This window comes from Bos taurus, chromosome 5 (assembly GCF_002263795.3).
Source record: "Bos taurus isolate L1 Dominette 01449 registration number 42190680 breed Hereford chromosome 5, ARS-UCD2.0, whole genome shotgun sequence".
Lineage (NCBI taxonomy): Eukaryota > Metazoa > Chordata > Mammalia > Artiodactyla > Bovidae > Bos > Bos taurus.
In genome coordinates, this window is record NC_037332.1 from 7043388 (window position 1) to 7061542 (window position 18155).

The 18155-nt window shown below is 38.2% G+C and overlaps 1 protein-coding gene across 1 annotated transcript in view; it reads left to right on the plus strand.

The window, feature by feature from the left end:
* Positions 1 to 18155, plus strand: part of NAV3 (neuron navigator 3) — an 893819-nt gene that overhangs the window by 253470 nt on the left and 622194 nt on the right. The gene's annotated exons all lie outside the window — the stretch shown is intronic.

The window sequence follows — 18155 nt, forward strand, 5'->3', positions numbered from 1 at the left end:
ATGAACTCCAACACACCAGGCCTCCCAGTCCATCACCAACTCCCGGAGTTTACCCAACGCATGTCCATCAGTTGGTTGGACTGATCATATTGATCAGTTCAGTTCAGTTCAGTCGCTCAGCTGTGTCCGACTCTTTGCAACCCCATGGATTGCAGCACGCCAGGCCTCTCTATCACCAACCCCCAGAGTTTACTAAACTCATGTCCGTTGAGTACCTGATCCATCCAGCCATCCCATCCTCTGTTGTTCCCTTCTCCTCCTGCCCCCAATCCCTCCCAGCATCAGGGTCTTTTCCAATGAGTCAGCTCTTCGCATGAGGTGGCCAAAGTATTGGAGTTTCAGCTTCAGCATCAGTCCTTCCAAAGAACACCCAGGACTGATCTCCTTTAGGATGGACTGGTTGGATGATCAGTTAAAATTGCTATTACAAGTAGTTCTCCCTCATAATGTAGCTTAAGTAAGAAAGGTTTTTGGAGTGTGTGGCGTGTGTGTGCATATGTATGGGGGGATGTGGATGCATGTGGATGCTCATATGTGTGTTTTATTCTTACATGGTGCTCTACAGGTAGACCAGGTCTAGTGTGTAATTTTTCACATAGGGACTGAGGCTCATTCAATCTTGTTACTTTATTCTCAATAGGCAGTTTTCATGTGATGGTTCAAGAAGAGTGTCGCCATCATATGTATACTTGAGGTCATCAGAAGAGGAAAGGTCAGCTGAGCATACATCCATTCCTTCTAAGGCAGTACCACACTTCAATTCTCTGTAGGCTCCATTAGCTGGGTATTAGTCATGATCACATTAGATGCAAGAGAGGCTGGAAAATCTCTAGCTAGGCTGTTGTTTACCTATTTAATTCAAAAATTTAAATTTGCCATTTTTGCTATTAAAAGAAGTAGATGATGCATATTCATGCAAAGCCAGTGATCTCTTCCAGAAGTTTTGGGTATGCTAATCCACCAGTGCCTTCTGGTTTAGTCAGTAGGTGAGCCCAAGCTACTGGTTCTGATTCTTATTGGGCCTGAAGAATATAATTTATCACCTGCCATACTTGGCAGGAGCCGAAGGACTGCAGTTCTAAAAGTGACTGGGTGTCGTCTGATATTACAGTGGGTGGAAATATTTCCAGTTAGCAAAGAACAAGCTAAATTGTCTTACTAAGAAATGTAGTTTTTGTACCTTTAAATGTACAAAAGGATTTATTTAAATCTACTAAAGGATTTAAATGGACTAAAGGATTTATTTAGTTAATTTTGTTCTTGTGTGTAAATAAATGTTCTGGCATGCTCCAGTGAAAAACACATAAATAGGGAAGATAATTTATAGAGAAAGTTTAAACATACTCAATTTGCTGTAATTATAGTCAGAGCAGGAAAACATTCCATAATGTATTTGGTACAAATACTATGCATTTTTACAGATATGCTATTTATGGCATATCTTGTATAGCCTTTTTTCTCTGACCTGAATAGCAAGTCTTGTCTGTATCTGATTTATTTGAACAACATATTTTGATCTTTTTGTGTATTTCTGTTAATATCCCAGGGTAGATGCTTTCATATACATTATACTGTTTAATCCTTTGGATATGAAGGGTGTTGTTATTTTCTCCTTTTCACTGATGAGGTCAGGAAGTCTGTTGTCAGAGGAGGGTGGGGATACAAACCTCGTCTGATCACCGTCTTTTGCTTCTTGCAGTTTACTCTACATCCTTTTATTATTGGGGCTCCCCCAGTGGTGCAGCAGTAAAGAATCTGCCTGCAATGCAGGAGACCTGGATTTGATACCTGGATCAGGAAGATCCCCTGGAGAAGGAAATAGCAACCCACTCCAGTATTCTTGCCTGGGAAATCCCATGGACAGAGGAGCCTGGAGGGTTATAATCCTTTTGTTCTGATAGCTACCAATTATTACTTTATATTTGTCTATACTTTAACTTATTTACTCAGTTCTGAGTTCTTTGTAGACAAGAACTTAATTATAGAAAACAAAGTATTTGCTTGTCACATGTCAGCTATGAAAGATGCTCTGAAAGATGCTCATTTTGATTAGAAAACATCTATGCATGCTGTTTATTTTCCTTTTGTATATGGAGCCTAGGTTGTGTGTGTGCAAAGGATCTGAGGAACTTCCTTGAAATTTCTTCTGTGCTTTCATCTCAGGTGTTTCTGCAAGTCCAAAATCATTTAATAATGACTTCCAAACAAAATAGAAAATATAAGATGAAGTTATTAAAAATTAATCAGTAATTAAAATAGATACTTTTGATTTTCCTTTTTCACAAAAATATTTTTTCTATTTAAAGAAATTAAGAATTTCCTCTTCAGTTGTTTTTTAGTTAATATCACTTAACTAATTTAATTTGTAGAAATATGTTTGTGTAAAAAAAAAAATGTTGAGAATTCCCTGGTGCTTCAGTGGCTAAGACTCCATGCAGGAGGCCTGGGTTTGATCCCTGGTCAGGGAACTAAGAATTCTGCATGCTGCAACTGAGATCCCACTCACCACAACTCAAACCCAGCACAGCCAAATAAATAAATATTTTAAAAAAATTGTTGTCATACACACACTGAAAGAAAACAAGTGATTTCCTCTTTACCTTGGTATAAGGAAAGACATGTCTACTTATCATGTATGAAGCGAGATGCCAGTCCAGGTTCAATGCACGATACTGGATGCTTGGGGCTAGTGCACTGGGATGACCCAGAGGGATGGTATGGGGAGGGAGGAGGGAGGAGGGTTCAGGATGGGGAGCACATGTATACCTGTGATGGATTCATTTTGATATTTGGCAAAACTAATACAATTATGTAAAGTTTAAAAATAAAATAAAATTAAAAAAAAATCCAGTCAATAAAAGAAAAAAATTGATAATTTGGATATCACACATGCATAGCTCATGGGATAAAACACCATTAGCAAATCAAAGACAACTTACGAACCGGTAGTTGCCTGGAGCCGGTGAGGCATTCCACTCATGACAACGATCACGAGGAAGGAGGCTCGGCATACGCAAAGGCGGGATCGAGCCTCAGGAGTCCCCCTGGATATTCTTGAGCATCTATCCCCCCAAAAACCAGAGTCTGCCTACTTTATTGCTTTGTGCTCTCACCTCTGACTTTACTGGGGGCTGTCCCCCACCACCATCTCACTCTATCTGTCAAAGAATTAACTTACAGCTCCAATTAATAAAGTTCCTGGGCAATTAGGAGTGTTTAAATCCAAACCCCTCAGATAGCTCTCTAACTCACCTGACAAGTTTACCCGGACTCCTACAGCTATGCATACGATTGTTTACAGTCTCCCAGCCTCGAGAGGCACGGGAAGCTTAAGATATTCAAATAGCTTAGAGCCTCTCAGAGAGTTAGAAACTGTCAGAATAAAACTAGTAAAAGATTTCATTGATGAGCCAATGCTTGTTGCCAAGTTTTCACATCCCCTGTATTGTATCCTTGAATATGTATTAATTAATATAGTTGGCATATAGAAAAAATATAAGTAGTGGCCTTAGTGTTAGCAACTTTAGACCCTTAAGGTAATAAATTCTTTCCTTTGTTGTAAACCCATTACACATCCGCCCTATAGGAATGCAATTTTATCTAACACCTTCGGAAGATGGCGCCAAACCTTAAAATAATTACTCTTAGAGAAAATAAAGCTTTGTCAAGAGTCATAAAACGTTAATAGGCCTTCTGGCCAGAAGATGATGTAAATCACCTAAACCATTTGTATACGATAAATTTGCAGGATAGAAACCCTGGTTTTTGATAAGGATCAAAGACTGCTGATTTGCATCCCCTATTATCCTCTATGTGTAACTTAGGGTGTAAAAGCCCCTGTTGAAAATAAAGCTATGGGCCTTGCTTACCAAAGCTTGGTCTCCCCATGTCATTCTTCCCCTCAGTTTCCAGCTGAGTCTCCATCTGGAGCGTGGAAATACTCTGCAACCATTTATTTGCCTGGGCTTCTAAGACCCACTCGAGAAGGTGTCTAAGGTGGGGCACCTTCTGCTATTCGAGAGGGCGCCTGCGGCCTCCGTGGTCAGAGCTAACCTGGTGTCACAGGTTATATTGATCTTCCACGTAAACCAAGCTACTCAGCCTCTTTTCTCCACTGAATTTTCCTACTGAGCTATCCTCATTCTATTATTCTTTATATCTTTGATGGATAAGTAAATAAATAGGTTGCCGACGCCGTCTCCCCTTCGAATACCCTGGATCAGCTGGGGCTGGACCTCGGCAGGTAGTAAATATTTGCAACATATACCACAAACATAAAGCTTAATACATCCTTAATGTACAAAGACTTCTGAGAAGCTGAGAAACAAAAGACTAAAACATCAAGAAAATAAATGGGAAAAGTTATGAACTATCAATTCAAACTTGCAAGTAAAGATATAAAAATGGGACTTGAGCACGAGGAAAAAAAAGTTCAAGTTCACCCATAATTAGGTAAATGCTAATAAAAATAGTACTGAGATGCCTTTTCTCAACTATCAAGTTAGTGAAAATTAAATACTGTGGTAACACATCCCACTGATGAAGCCATAAAGAAATAGGCTGGTAGGAATGGACCCACTACAACCTTTCTGAATGGAAATTGGACAATACTTGGCTGTATTCCATGTGCTACTCTCTTTTGACCCGCAGCTGCACTTTTAGGAATCTCCCCTGTAAGTACAGTACTCTGGAAATACCTATACAAATTTATGCAGTGCAATTTCAATGAGAATTACAGAATAGTGGAAACACCCAAATACCCACATACAAAGGAATGGTTGAATCAGCTATTGTATAGTCATTGAGTGGAATACTATGCAACAGTAAAAAAAAAAAAAAAAGGCAGGATTATTCACAATTGGTAAAACCTGAAACCAATCCAAGTGTCCACTAACACATAAATGGAAATACAAAATGTGATGTATATTATTCAGAATATACAGAATATTATTATTCAGAATATTATTCAGCCTTTAAAAGAAAGGAAAATCTGCAATATGCTAAAACGTGAATGAACCTTGAGGACATTATACTAAGTGAAATAAACCAGTCACAAAAAGGCAAATGCCGTGTGATTCCACTTACATGAAGTACTTGGAGTAATCATATTTAGGGATTAGGTTGTTATTATAAATGTGTGAAGTGACTAGTTTTAAGATAATAGCAAGTGTCCAGACATGTTGGGAATTGAGAATGCATGATAGCAATTAAACAACAGCAAGAAAAAAATTCCAAAACCTCTCCGAAGCACATGTAACCCCCATGACTAACATACACTCTCTGGTGCTAGGTTTCTGGTCAGGTAGGCTGTCCTTTTCTTTCCTTGAGATGAAGCTGAAGATCTGTCATTCTTAATGAACGCCTTCCTATGATCCTTTTTCATTTGAAGTCATGCTACAAAAATTTAAATATAACAGTTTTACCAAAATTTTACTAAAATAGATAATTGGAATCAGGATTAGTTTGCCGTTTTCTAAAGTCTGTTTTTTAGAATATATTTGAGAAGATATCACTTTATTGTGCTATTGTAAAGTGAAGTAGAGTTCATGCTTGACATTTAGTAGGTACTTGATGCATAGTAATTGAATGAAGGAATACCTGAATTGCTTTTATGAATAATAAGAGCCATTTGTAACTAACCGATTCATCACTTGTAAACAAATTACATAGAGCTGAAGTGCTTTGAAGCATCTTGTGCTTGTTGAAGTACTATTTGTACTGTTGATTTGCTCTGAAACTCCTTTCAAACTAACATTAAAGAAAAATTAAGTCCAATATAATTCTAACTTCTTAATATAAATTATTAGTGTGATGGGTCACTGGTGATTGAAATATTTTAAAAGATTATATTTCCCATTATTAAACAGTTCTTTTTTTGATACATATCTTTATAATATGTACAGACCCAGAATTTCAGAAAGTCAAATATAGAATAATCCTTTACAAAATACTGCTAAGTCACTTCAGTCATGTCCGACTCTGTGTGACCCCATAGACGGCAGCCCACCAGGCTCCCCTGTCCCTGGGATTCTCCAGGCAAGAACACTGGAGTGGGTTGCCATTTCCTTCTCCAATGAATGAAAGTGAAAAGTGAAAGTGAAGTCACTCAGTCGTGTCCAACTCTTAGCAACCCCATGGACTGCAGCCTACCAGGCTCCTCTGCCCATGGGATTTTCCAGGCAAGAGTAGTGGAGTGGGGTGTCATTGCCTTCTCCTTACAAAATAATTGAGTAGTAAATTTCTTTGGTTGGCTACTGCATTCTTCCTTCCTTCTTCCCTTTCTTCATTTCTGTTTCCTTTCTTATTTCCATAATCATTTCTTAAACTCTGTGCTAAGATAAGTTACTCCTGAAGAATAAAAATAAGATAGTCTTAACTGTTCGTAAGTAACATTGTGTTAGAAGGGTACGAGAGTGGCTATATCTCATTTGACTATATTTCCTGTTTCTCAGATATTTATAGTCATTGTGATTGTTTAAACATAAAAGAGCGTGTCTTTGCATTTCATTTTTATTTCTTAATGCCTAACATGAATGAGCAGGTTAAATAATTAAGTATTAAAAACTTTTCCATAATGAAATTAAGATTCTATAAAACTCTAGTCCATTTGGAAACTGAAGCACTATATAACGCATACCTTCCTTCTTCCTGAGTACTCTTCTTGAGCACTCCAAGAGTACTCTTGTGCAGTGGTGCGTTGTGTATGTCAGCAGAAATAGAAACAGAAAAAAAAATTAGGGGCGTTTTTCTTTATTTCTGCTTCATAGGTTTATCCAAGTTTCGTTGATGAACAGAGGAAAACGGTTTTCAGTGCGTGATAGCATCATTCCAGTAGAGAAGAAGAAGAACTGTGCAAAGCTGTGTCGGGATAGGAGCCAGTGATCTTGTACGGGTGAGGGAAACCGTGGTATTAAGAAATTTAAGATGTAAGTGGATTAATATGGCACAGGTTTATTTCTCAGTTGTATCACTTCCTGATGTGAGTTGGGCCACTCTTCTGGGTGACACTCCCTCAACAGTAACTCAGGAATTCCAACTGTTTCCCTCTTAGCTACATAGACGGGAAAGACTCACACTCATTGTATTTAACCATCTAGTTCCAGAAGTAACAGCTCACTTTGGCTTTTGGTGAGAACTAAGCAACATATTCCTAATCGTGTGGCTGAGAATTGTGGTCTTGCTTATGCACAGGAGGAGAAAACGCTGTGGTGAGCACATGGCCTGGTTTCCTATACACCTGTGGATAGTAATACATAAAAATAAACTGCTGAAGAAAGAAAAAAAAATTATGTCCAAAGCAGTTTTTTTTTTTTTTTTTTTTTTACTGGGCACAAAAATAATACAGACTTTCCCTGAAGGGCTTCTGGTATCCCCATCCTTTAACAAATATTACAAAACAGAATGACCTCCACTGAAGGCTGGTGTTTCTTTGATCTCTCTTCAAAATATATTACTAGCCTCTCTAGTAGAAAGTTTCCACAGTTTTATATGCTGGCCAGAATTCTGATTCTCTAATTCACATTGAATTTGTGATATTTAATAATATAATTTGCTCCTTTATTTGTGTCATACTGATGTCCAAAAGTTGGATATTAAGAGAAAGTAAACTGTAGACTCATTTGGCTATAAAATGTCAACAAATCACGACTGAGGATGATCTGAAATCACAGAGGGCCGCAAACATCTCTCAACAAGGAGAATGTTACTCTACTCAGAGTATCTGTAGGTTGCAGTCCACTGATCAAACTAGTAAAGACTCTTGGCTAAGGAAGTGGTGGAAATTAGAGAGCCTACAAAGTCTTAGAAAATCAAAGTTGTGGGGATCCTTAAAGATAGCGTACTTAACCCTTCTGTTTTTGAAGATCAAGTGATTGAGTTGAAACCACATAAAATTTTTTAAAACTTCTAGTTCCAAGTTCGTGAAGTACAAATTGTTTTCTTTAACATAGCATCCCATCTTCTGTCTTTTCAGTATGATATATTAGTTCAATAATGTTGCCTAACCTCTCCCTATTATCTTCCCCCCAAACACAATCGCTCAGAACAGTGGGTATGGAACTTCCCTGGTCGCCCAATGGGTTTTACTCCGTGCTCCCAGTGCAGGGGGCCTGGGTTCCAGCCCTGGTCGGGGAACTAGATCCCACATGCTGCAACGAAGAGTTCACAGACACAACAGAAGGATCTCCCACGCCACAACTAAGACCCAGCACGGCCAGCTAGCTAAATCAATACGTGTTTTTTAAAAAGTACAGCCAGCATTTATTTTCCCATTGATGGGTAAAGCTGGGCTTGACTGAGTTTGCCATAATGCTGTGGGTTGGATTTAGGTTTTCTCCATGTATTTCCTCTTCCTTCATGAGCCAGTGGTACCCAAGATTCTCAGGTTCTTTCCATCTCAATGCCCTGACATTGCCCATAGGACGGTGTCCTCGTCACACGGCTGAAGTTTTCTGACCAGCACAACGTTGCATTCCAACTCATGGGAATTGGGGGAAGGGAGAAAATTGCCACAGAAGCAATGGCCTTTTGAAGTTATTTGAAAAGGATTTCTGCTCTTATTCCATTGGCCAGAGCATTGTAAAGGGGCAGGACTTTGTGACCAGGTAAACTGGTGGATGTAGCCTTTCATTTTGAGGCCCTGTATTCAGGTAAATAAAACCTTGAGGATCGACAGAGAACAGATATTGACAATCAGCAGTCTGTACATTCAGAAAAGTTTGAACTAATATATATATATATATATATATATATACACACACACACACACACACACACATATGTATGAGTGTGGGTATACACACACGTGTATTATGGGGGAATGAGCATGAGTAGAAAAGATGAAAAAAGCCCCCTTCTGCTTAGGAGAAACTATGTAGATAACAGTCTTTTCATAGCAAGAAAATGAGATTTTTGAACTTTTCTTAGCTCATCAGCGTTCAGTATAACTTATATGATTACCTCAATAAAATGATTGTCTACTTGTTTTTGCAACAAGAAACAGCCATGTGTTTCAAATCTCCCTTATGGGAGCCTGTATTTTGTAAATAACCAAGTTCATGTACAGATTAAATGTGAGGACTTGATCAAATGAAAAGTTTGATTAAAATGACATAATAAGGCCTTGCATGTTTATAAGCACACATCATAATTTTATTTCACATAATGTGTGCTGTATTGTCTGGGTTGTGACCTGAATTATTGGAAATATCATGCATGTATGTGTTTTTCTTCTCTCTTCAGAGCTTAGAAACTCCATTTCAGAACTATTATTGAAGATCGAATTGATGTCAGCCAGGAAACCGTAATTTCCTGTCACTTGGCATTGAATTACTACCTTGAGGTTTTAGACAATGAACAAATTTAGCTAAAAGATGCAAGCTTTTTTTTGACTTATCATTAGTACCTAAGAATATGAATCTTTGATACTGTTTCATCTCCATTACAGATATGGTTATTGGCTCAGAATCATATTCAACCCTCTTTGCATCCTTTTATCTTGAACTAATCAAGTCCAAACTTCCTGCTGGAAACCCATGTATGTTCTTTAAATGTGGACTGCAGAGCCAATTTATCTGATAAAGCAAATAACATACCATTTTCTACAGAAATAGAGCAGAGCAGCCATGTTGCAAGGAACATAATGTTTTCCCCTGCTGTTTTTATTTCTCCTGTGTATCACCAGTGGGAAAGATGGGATTGTACGAGAATGTAGTTTGTGAAGCCTGATGCAGGCAGTATTTTTTAAAAGTAATTTTCCTGAATATGTGGTAAACAAGAGGAAGATTTGTTTTGTCTTTGAAAATTGGGTTGCAATTTTCTGAAAACCCACAAAATTTGCATTATATCTTTGTTGACTTTCTGGTTGCCAGGTTCTCTGTGACACCTAAAAAAAGTATACATTTATGTGTGCAAGGGTGTTTTTGGGGCAACCAATAATACCAAGGCTCTATTTCATTGTATACAGCCTAGTTCAGTGGAGCATGAAGGTGTCCTGGGGTTGACTTGATGGAGATCATGTCTTTGCCTGAGAGGATGAGCTGGGAACTCAGCTTATGGGGAAGGGGCAAGACGGAGCCTTAAGCATCCGCTTTCTTCCTGGCCCTACAAAAATCTCTGATACATGGGAGGCTCTAGGAATAAAAAATTTATATATATATATATATATATATATTAAAGAAAGAATCCCAAGGGAGACACCATCTTCTCAAGGCAAGGATCTTGAATTTATATTGTGATTAAGTCAGACATGTTCCAGGCTGCTTGGTATAGTGACTCTCGAGATGTAGGGACAATTTTTCTTTGTGCTGAACTGTACAAATTGCACTGCAAGATGTTTATGTTCCCGCTCCCTCCCAGTAAATGCCAGCAGTGTCTCCAGTTCATGGGACAACCAAAAAGAGCCCACTCCTCCTGGTACATTGTAAAATGCCACTTATAGAGAGGTTCTAGCTCTGCGGAAAATCACTTGTTACAGTCCCATAGTTGGTTAGTTGGTTGATTTGAAGTGAAGTTGCTCAGTCGTGCCCAACTCTTTGTGACCCCATAGACTGTAGCCTACCAGGCTCCTCTGTTCATGGGATTTTCCAGGCGGTAATACTGGAGTGGATTGCCATTTCTTTCTCCAGGGGATCTTCCCAACCCAGGGCTCGAACCCAGGTCTCCCGCATTGTACACAGACACTTTACCGTCTGAGCCATCAGGGAAGTCAGAAAGTGAAGTCGCTCAGTCGTGTCTGACTCTTTTCAACCCCGTGGAATGTAGCCCGCCAGGCTCCTCTGTCCATGGGATTCTCCAGGCAACAATACTGGAGTGGGTTGCCATTTCCTTCCCCAGGGGATTTTCCCAACCCAGGGATTGAACCTGAGTCTCCTGCATTGCAGGTAGACACTTTATCCTCTGAGCCACCAGGGAAGCTCTTGGTTGATTGATTGATTTATCTCTTACAAATAATTTTACATTCTGTAAATTCTTTTTTTTTTTAATATTTCTTATTTTTATTGTGAACTAGTTTAAGTGTTAAGAAAAGCACAATGAATAAGCATAGATAATATACAGAATTAACACTTATGTGTACTCAACATCTAGCCTTGGCACATATTAGCATGTGGCTTTCTAAATTTTTTGAAGCCATGGGGTACTGCATCATTATTATAGCTTTCTTTGCGGTCCTCCTCAGTCTCTTTTCTGTATCCTTACCCCAGGAAAAAAACTGCTGTCTTGATTTCAGATTTTTAATTTCTTATGTGTTTTTATGATTTTTACTGTATTTCTGTATATTTCTTAGTGGTATTTGGTATTTATTTACATATTTTATTTTATTATTTTTTAATTTTATTATTTAACTTTACAATATTGTATTGGTTTTGCCATATATCAACATGAATCCGCCACAGGTATACACGTGTTCCCCATCATATTTTAAAACTTACTATAAATGATATTACAGCCTATTCTTATGCATCTTCTTTACTTGATGCATGATTATGTTTTCAAGATTTGTCTATGAGATATGGGCGCTTTAGATTATTCATTTTAAAAAGCTATAAACCGGGTAATACAAATACCTACCACAATTGATTTATCTATATTTCTGATACTTGTATATTTAGAATATATCTAATTTTTTAGAACTCAGTACCAAGGATGCTATATTGAATGTTCTCATACATATCTTTTAGTGTATGCGTTTATCCCTAGAAATTCAACTTATGGGTGTGAGGATCTGCTGGCATTTAATATACTAAGTTTTGCAAGATTACTCAATAGTGCTTGCCTGTACCAACAAAGCATTGCAGGGCGCACTGAAAGTTCGTGAAATTTCAGTATTATCTTTTGCAACTGCTACCATTGGCAACATTAAAAAACATTAACAGTCCTTTGTGTGGGACATTGTTTGTTTTTAACACTTTGTATTTTCACAGTTACTACTTTTCATATGTTTATTGGCTATTCATGGTTCCTCTTGTGGGCCTTGCCTGCTCACATGATTTTTCCCATTTTTCTACTGGGTCTTTTGTCTTTGTAGATTTTTTTAGCCAGATTTCTGTTTTTAGTATATATACACACACATATGTATATGTATGCTATAAACAGATTTTCCCAGCCTCTGACTTTTTGTATGTTATATGCTTTTTGTTGTACAAATGGCTGAGGCCAATTTTTATCAGTCTCTTTTATTAAAGTTAGCAGTTTTCCTGTATTGTGTCAAAAAATCTTTTTATATTAGTCTTATTTTCTCTAGGTGAAAAGCCAGTTATGCAAAACTCAGCTTTTAAAATTATCATTTTTTTCCACATTGGATTGCATATTAAATAATCTTTATGTGGTATTTCTATTTCTGAGCTATATATTTTATTCTGATATTTATTTATCTTTTCCTTTGTTCAGTACCTCTATGACCTAAATATCTTTGTTTTAGATAAATCTTGATTTTATGAAAGTGTGCATTTTTCAAAATTGTCTTGGCTAGCCTTACGCTTTACTCCTTTTATTTTCTTTGACCACCCCAGGTCTTCCTTGCGGCGCGGGTTTTTCTCTAGCTGTGGTGAGCGGGAGCTCCTCTCTGGTTGTGGTGGAAGGGCTTCTCACTGCCATGGTTTCTCTTATTGCGGAGCCCGGGGTTGAGGATGTGCGGGCTTCAGTAGTTGCATAGGCTCCGGAGTCACAGCTTCTGGGCTTGTAGCACAGGATCAGTAGTTAAGACACATGGGTATAGTTGCTTTGTGGCATGTGGGATCTTTCTGGATCAGGGATGGAAGCTGTGTTTCTTGGCATTGGCAGGCATGGTCTTTACCACTGAGCCACCAGGGAAGCCCATTCCTTTCTCATATATGAATTTAATAATCCTTTTACGTTATTAATACATAAAAGTTATACATTGAAATTTTGATTGGCACTGAATTGAACTTACAGAATAATTAGAATAAAACTGTAATTAACAGAGTTTATTATTAATAATAATTAATCATTAATCATTAATAAAACATCTCTATGCTATTCATGCCTCCTACTCATGAACCTGTTATCTCTCTATTTATATAGAAAATCTTTATGCATTTCGATTTAAAATGAGACCATTCTATAAAAAACTTTTTTCTAGTTGTATCTCTAGGATATTGTGTTCTATGTGTCTCTTATTAATGGAATTGGTTTTAATATTATATTTTCTTTCACTGTTTTTATTGTTGTTCCTGATACAAAGGTATATATTTTCCTGGTGTATTGTAAATTATAGCTTTATTTCTTCTAAATCATTTCAAGATAAATTTTCTCAAACTCTCCATATAATTGGTAATATTATATGCTGATATTTTTCCTACCTTTTCTATTCTTATTACTTTGTTTTAATTTTTTGTCTCAACATGGTGATAAGTGCCTGTGGTATAAAGGTTTATTGAATGGGTGACAGACATTTTTATCTTATTCCTGCCTTTAGAGACTTATCATTTCATGCATGATTTTAAACTTTATATATATTTATAAATGATGCTTAGTAATGATTTACATCGTTTCAGTTGTATATATTGTTCAGTCACTAAGTCATGTCCAACTCTTTGAGACCCCGTGGACTGCAGCATGCCAAGCTTCCCTATCCTTTGCTATCTCCCAGAGTTTGCTCAAGCTCATGTCCATTGTGTCATTAATGCCGTCCAACCATTTCATTCTCTGTCAGCCCCTTCTGCTGGTATCATATTCTATATGTTCACCATTAATATGGTCTTCTCTACTGTAGCTTTTGACTTCTTTCTATTCTTATTTCTGTTATTTAAAATTTTCTTTTTATATTTAAATCATGAATGGGTATTCATATTTATCAAAAATAGTTGTAGACTTTTTTCCTTTTATTTACTGGAATAGTAATTTCCTTTTATTTATTTACTGGAATAGTCATGCTATTCCAGTAGTTTTCTAATAGTTGTACAGTGGTCGAGTCCTTTATTACAGGGAACACTGGAGTCATGGGTCTGGGACCCACTGACGGGAGGATGAGTGGAGCTTCTGGCTAAAAGCCATTTTCTACTGAAGCAACTTCTTAGCCCTTTCCAGTTGGGCTTGGCTCTTTGTGCTTCAGAAATACTGACTGAGCTATGTAGAGATGACAGTTGGCCCTTGAGCAACATGGGTGTGAACTGTGAATGTCCACTTACTGTGGACTTATTTCACTAAATGCGCAGTGGTGTTAGTACAGTATCCAAGGCTGGTTGAGTCTGGTTGCAGCACCATGGATATGGAGGGCGGCCTGTGAAGCTATCCTCAGATTTTCTACTATGCAGAGGCGTGGGCTCCCTTAAACCCCCACTTTGTTCAAAGGGCAACTGTATTTAACAATTCATTACCAGAATTCAAAGCGTAAACAATGGCTGTTTCACCTCAGATTGATGGCTTAAATTCCAAAAGAAACTTCCAGTCATTTCTTAATGATTTCTGGATCTGGTTTTATTACTCAGTCAGCAGTATGGACACAGAGACTGTTGATTCTTTCTGCATTCTCTTTGCCTTGAATAGAGGTCATAGAGCCTGGGGGAAATATGTGAAATAAAGTGAGCCTCTTTATTTCTTCATTTGTAAACACAAGGCATCCGGAAAGCCTGTATTAGGATATTGAGTTCTGGATGGTTAAAAATCTCAGATGAATTTAGGCTTTCTTTTGGGCAAGTACATGAATTGGGATGCATAAGCATAGTCCCCCCTCTATAGAGCAAAAGAAAGTAATGAACTACTGCTGCAAAAAAATGATGCAGATGAATGCTGCAGAAAACAAATAGAAGGGAGATACTATGTGATTCCACTTAATGCGAAGTTTTAAGAATAGAGAAAACAAATCTGAGGTGATAAAGCAGAAGAGTGGTTACCATCCGAGTGAACACAGCTTCACTTTGGGCTTTTCCACGTGGCTTAGTGATAAAGAATCCACCTGCCAGTGCAAGAGACACAGGAGACTCGGGTTTGATCCCTGGGTCTGGAACATCCCCTGGAGGAGGAAACAGCAACCCAAGCCAGTATTCTTACCTGGAAAACCCCATGGGCAGAGGAGCCTGGTGGGCTGCAGCCCATGGAGTTGCAGAGTAGGACACAGCTGAGCACTTACACATGCACTCTCACTGCTGTGGGAGAGGGGAAAGTAGTAAGTCTCAAGGAGTTTTGGAAACATTTTGTATTTTCATATGGGTAGTGGTTAACTAAGTGAATTAACTATGCCTTTAAGATTTTTGTACTTTGTATGTGTGCGATGCCTTAATTAAAAAGAGAATGGCTGAAATAAATTCAGAAAGGGCTCAACTATATGTTTTTGATAAAATACAGTTTTGATATAACCATTTTAGGTTCGGAGGAAATTACAGTTGACTCTTGAACAACAAAGGTTTGAATTGCACAGGTCCACTTATATGCAATGTTTTTCAACAAGTAGGTACTCCAGTTTTATATGATCTGTGGATGGTTGAAGCCATGGATGCAGAGGGCTGACTGTAAAGTGGATTTTCAACTGTGTGATGGTTGGTGATCCTGAAACCTCCTTTGGTCAAGATCAACTGTATTGGTTGGAGCATGTATGTATGTAAGCATGCGTGCATTTCACATGCTTGCTTCACAGTCATATGAATCCCTTTATGAACGGCTACCAGCCTGAAGGCATTGTGTCAGGCCTTGGGGGAATCTGAGAAAGTATATAGGGCTGACAGTCCAGTGGGTGCTGAGTAGCTAGATAAGTGTGATGGTATGGGGGAAGTCTGTGAATGCCAGTACACTCTTAGGAAAGAAGGGGTCAGTGTGCTTGGAGCAGGGTTGGGGGCATAAAGAAAGTAGAGACTTTGGAGAGGAGATGGATTTGAGGAGACATTTTAACGATAAGTAGGAGTTTGTCAAGTAGATGTGTGGCACTTAGGGGATATGTTAAAGCTCAAGCTGTAGAATGAGGCATTGTACTCAGGAACTCTGTATTTCTTATAAAAATATAAGCTCAGAAGCAGTACTATATGAAGCTGGAAAGTTGAGAAGGGATCAGGAATAGGGTAGAATGTTGAATGACATGCTAAGGAATTTTGATTTTGATTTTCCTTTTGGCTTTAGGGGTTAGGGAACTGCTGAAGAATTTTAACTAAGTGTCATGATTATGTTTGCATTTTTCAAGATAATTTTGGCAGTAGAACCTAAGACAATTTTGATCTTCCCTGGAGGTATGCCTTTGGTGCTTTTCTCAATTTATGTAAGTTCTATGAGTTATCTCTTTAGACTGATGACTCTTAAATCCAAATCTCTATTCCAAATGTCTCTCCTTTTTCTTCACACTTCTTTTTTTTTTAAATTTTATTTTATTTTTAAACTTTACAATATTGTATTAGTTTTGCCAAATATCGAAATGGATCCGCCACAGGTATACATGTGTTCCCCATCCTGAACCCTCCTCCCTCCTCCCTCCCCATACCATCCCTCTGGGTCGTCCCAGTGCACCAGCCCCAAGCATCCAGTATCGTGCATCGAACCTGGACTTCACACTTCTGAGTAGAATTATTTCTCTGTCCCTGGATAGAAACTTGTCTTATTTCATGTGTTTGTTCACCTTTAAATAATATAATCTTTATGATCACTTAGGTCACAAAACAAGTTTCAATTTTAAAATTTAGAATATTTATTTCAATACATTTATAAACACATCATTACTCAAAGCTCTTCCTGTTCCACCAAACCAGGACTGGGTTCCAGTTCCCCTCCCTAACCACACTTCAGCCATGTGGAAAGAACCTTCTTTTTTCACCTCCACACATATTCACAAGGATCTTTGTAAGGGAGGTGAGGAAGAGAGAGGAGGTGTAGCGGTAGAACATTTCTTATTGGTTGCTCCTGGCTTAATGGCCAGTATTGGCTTGGTGACCTAATGGCCTAATTCTCTGTAGGACTGGAGGATATGAAAACTAACTCTTGGTTATTTATGTGAGATGCTTGAGGACTTCCCTATTGGGTCCCTCTGATCTCACCTCCTTTGATCTGGAAAATGACCTCTCCTTGAGATGAACATTTCAGATTACCTGAGCTTCTCTTTTCTGCAGTCCCTATAGCCGCCTCCTGCAGGAGTCCCTTACCCATCCTGGCAAATTGCTTTTTTGAGCAGGATCCCTTTCCTATTTTATATGGATTCAGGCAAACATTGCTACCACAAATTCCTGTTCTTGTTCCAAGACAGATGCATCTCTGATCTACAGTCAGAGAAGACTACAATTTATTCCTCAGATGCCTTGCCCTCTCCTGCTGCCACAGGCCACCGTACAACACTTAGGTTCTGAGCTTCTGGGTTTTCTTACTTGCAGGGGACCTACAAATGCAGGGAGCTCTCTGATGATCCCCTTAAAATCCCTGAGAGAAGGCTAGGTCAGGAAGTGGCACATATCCCAATCACCCAAAAATCCTTTCAAAAATCTCTTCGTCTTCATCTTTTTCATCCTGCATTTGTGTGAGGGACTTTTAGATAAGTTTGAGCAAGATGGAAACCTCTTAAGCTATATAAAAATGAAATTATTTATATTTATGCATAAAGTGAATTTTACTCCCATACCCGACCACTAAATTATATTGAGTAAGAGAAGCAGAGAATCGATATGACATACTTGGGATTACCTCCGTAATGAGAGAATAACCTATGAGAATTTTTTCAATATACATAACCTATTCTTTTTGAGCCAGTTAGTTTTATTGTAAATGCTTTTTATTCCATGAAAGTAAGCATAAGTTGTGTTAGATTGTTTATGCATTTAAAATGAACTGAGTGTTAGTTACTTAGTTGTGTCCGACCCTTTGTGACCCCATAGACTCTAGCCTGCCAGGCTCCTCTGTCCATGGAATTCTCCAGGCAAGAAAACTGGAGTGGCTTTCCATTCCCTTCTCCAGGGAATATTCCCAACCCAGGGATCTAATCTGGGTCTCCCACATTGCAGGCAGATTCTTTATTGTCTGAATCACCAGGGAATATATTTAATATTCATTTCATCCCATTCACGTGAAATTCCCTTTTATCATTGGTGTAAACTTCTCATAGGTATTCCAAGGTTTTGATGTTAGACAAAACTGAAGAGTTTTCTGGTGCTTCTTGGTTTTAGTTAAATCTGACTCCTCACTGGACTGTAAATTCTGTAAAGACAAGGACTAGATTTGAAATTTGACTC